The sequence below is a fragment of the Elephantulus edwardii genome, unplaced genomic scaffold, assembly GCF_000299155.1.
Source record: "Elephantulus edwardii isolate Elephantulus edwardi_28Jun2011 unplaced genomic scaffold, EleEdw1.0 scaffold00025, whole genome shotgun sequence".
Lineage (NCBI taxonomy): Eukaryota > Metazoa > Chordata > Mammalia > Macroscelidea > Macroscelididae > Elephantulus > Elephantulus edwardii.
The window spans coordinates 635,376-636,112 of record NW_006399775.1 but is presented as its reverse complement, the minus strand read 5'-3'; positions in this window follow the sequence as shown (position 1 = coordinate 636,112).

The window sequence follows — 737 nt, the reverse complement described above, 5'->3', positions numbered from 1 at the left end:
GAAGTTCTCACCGTCCTAGGACCGGAGCACACCGGATGAACAGCCAGACCCAAAACAAGTGAAGTAGACTTTGGCCAGGCTTTTTATATACACGACATAGGTCACATGACTGAGGATAAACTCTTTCATCCTATTGGCTACTTGACAGCATATCTAATCTGGGAGGGAATAAATTATATCAGAAAACCGGATGTTGTTTTAGATGGGATTACGTTAGACCACAAGATCTTATCTTGGATGGGATTATGTTAGATTACAAAATGAGCACTCCATGGCTCCATCACTATACTCAGCAGACTGTACAATAATCCAGACTGTGTTCTGTCAAACCACTGAGACTCTTGGCCCAGCTACACCGAAGTTCCATGTGGTGGAGTCAGCTAAAAGTTTCAGCTATCCCATGAACAACAGACCAATTTATCCATATCCACTAAACACAATCCCAGTGTTGTGGTCATAAATTTACCTTTCACACACATTGCTGCATACAAGTGATTTCCTTCCACTATCAGTTAATATGAATTATAATGTTACTGTTTGATGCCTTATGGAAATAGGAATTTACTCATTGCTGTCAGCTCATAGTTGACCACTCTTTCAGATTCTAAGATGACCCGGCTGGCTTTCTCCTGTACGGCTGCTGGTGGCTTCAGACTGTTAGTGAGGCTCAGGCTTTGGCTTAGCAGTGCAGTTCCCTGTGGGCTTGTCTTGTTTGTGCAGGAAGATCTTTGGGAGTC